Source organism: Malurus melanocephalus, unplaced genomic scaffold, assembly GCF_030028575.1.
Source record: "Malurus melanocephalus ecotype Western Australia unplaced genomic scaffold, MMel_1.1 scaffold_64, whole genome shotgun sequence".
Classification (NCBI taxonomy): Eukaryota; Metazoa; Chordata; class Aves; order Passeriformes; family Maluridae; genus Malurus; species Malurus melanocephalus.
This window is the reverse complement of record NW_026623296.1, coordinates 1,475,087-1,477,475: the sequence shown is the minus strand read 5'-3', so window position 1 is coordinate 1,477,475 and position 2,389 is coordinate 1,475,087.

Here is a 2,389-nt window from a genome sequence, read left to right as displayed (position 1 = left end):
CYGGCCTGTGGAAAGACAAGGATGAAAATTTGAAAATGAAACCGTGAGAAAGGCCATACCCTGTTCACGATGAAAATTAGATGTGCCTTTTAAGTGATCATTAAAAAAAAGCCCCTAATCTTAAAACACTCTCAAATAAGGGTTTAACAACAGAATCTGACAAAATTTCATCTAAAATGCAGCTAAAAGACAACAGAATAAAAGGACTGGTTTTAAATGCAGAACCTTTATCATCAATGCTGCTATTGTTCAAGTGCTTGTTAAATAGTGCTTGAAATATTGCATATTTTAACATTYCCCCCATATGAAAATGGCTTTGAGATGGCTCCATATTCTTTCTGGAATCCAGTATTAAAAAAAAAAAAAAAAAAGAAAATCACTACATTACCTTGCATTTGCTCTTAGAGTCATTATCCCTAGACAGCACCATCATTTAAGAAATTTATCATCAGTGGTGTCCTTCGAACAATGTATTAGTGTAATAGATTATAAGAGTACTTCACTGGGATGATGTATTACCCCAAAGATGAGAACATCTGGGGAGAATGGATTTGGGAATAGATTTAGTGTAATAGGCTTTAYAGGGGATACAAACCTGGGAATTGCTACTGCTAAAGGGGCCGTGCTTGGCCACAGCCACCTCCACCTCAAAAACCACATAAACCCCTTTTAGAACCCAAAACAGAAGTATTTTTCCCTTCCAAGAAGGGTGATGGTCTCTGCTGCTCACTGAGGGATGGGGCTGACACATTTGAGAATATAGGGGTACAGGAGGGCACCAGGAAAACCCAGGCCACAGGAAAAGCAAAGCACACAGAAAGCTTATATCTTTCTTTTCAAGTAATTTTCCTCATTTTCTGAGCTTTTCCATGGCATTCATCATCTCCTCACTCAAAAAAAAAATAAAAAAAAAAAAAAAAAAAAAAAAAAAAAAAAAAAAAAAAAAAAAAAAAAAAAAAAAAAAGCAGAGGGTGATAACTTTAATTTCAGGGACAACGTTTACACCAATCTGGTGCAATTTTACCCAACTTGCCATTCAAAGAGTCAGAGGCACGTGCTTCCTGCAGCCCAACTCTGCTGTCACCTCCTTCAGCATCCCCTGGGATGGGGGCAGGTGAAGTTTTTCTGGAAAAAAAAAAAAAAGGACATTTCAATATTATGATAACAACCAAAATCTGAGAGTCCAGCACAAAGAGCAGCAGCCAAGAGGGAACCCCTGGAAAAGCTCCATTTGTGCATGACCATGAAAAATTAGCCCAGAAGCATCTCAAGTATCCTAAATTCCAGTCCTAAGAGGACCTGGAAATAAGCAGATCTCAGTGCTGGCAGCAACCCCAGCCCCAGGGGCTTGGGAAGAAAGGGTCATGGAGTAAAGGAAAGAGTTCCCCACTGTTCATCCCAAMAAATTCCCATTTTCAGCTGGTTCCAGACAGGCCTCTATCTGCTGGTTTGGAGTAAATTACTCTGGTTACCCTGGCCTGGTTTTGTTCAGTTCTTCAATGATTATTTTTGTTTCAGACAAAAATAAAGTTTCRTAGCAGAACAGAAGAAACGATACAAAATCTAAATTTTTTTACAAGACAGGAAAAAAAAAACAAAACATTTTTCCTCAAAGTGCTCAGACAAGCAGGGTTTCTTCAGATGCCATTTCACAAAAATCAGGCCTGTGACAATGTCTCTGGATGAGGTGAGATGCTGCCTATTACACAGAGAAGGCAACAGATGACTGGAAGAAGCCCATAGCCTCCAGACAGGTTAGATTACCCCATCTGAAGAAAGGAACCACCAGAAATGGATGGTGATCATTCTGCAGGCCAGAATTTAGGGCCATTTCAGCGGGTTTTCTCACCTCCAGCTCCCCCCCTCCACTTCTCAGTAAAATGAGAAAGAATTCATAACCCGTGTCAGCCACACTCAGATAATCCAAGACTTAAAGAGTAGAACATTTCATGTAACCTCTTTTCTGCCCCTCACAAATGCTTTAACAACTTTAATAAGATAATGTATAGCTATTATCCTACAGCAAGTGTAAGTCAAACAACTCTCAGCTATTATTTCAGCAACAGAGCGAGCGCTCGGCGTTCCCATAATCCACAGCCTGGAACAGTTTACACATTGTCAATTTTAGACAGAACTGCCTTTTTCCACGTATCAAAATGTACACTGATGAATGGGAATTGTTTAGCAGACCCTCCATGGCTGGGTAATATACTGTGGCTCAAAAAAAAAAAAAAAAAAAAAAAAAAAAAAAAAAGAATAATGAGTGTATCAGTTGGACTTCTGAATTAATGATACCTTAAATTAGTTTAATTAATTAGTTTAGTTACTGGAGTAATTTAGTTAGCAGATTAATTAATGTTTGTTGAGTGCTCAGAGATAAAAGCTGCGT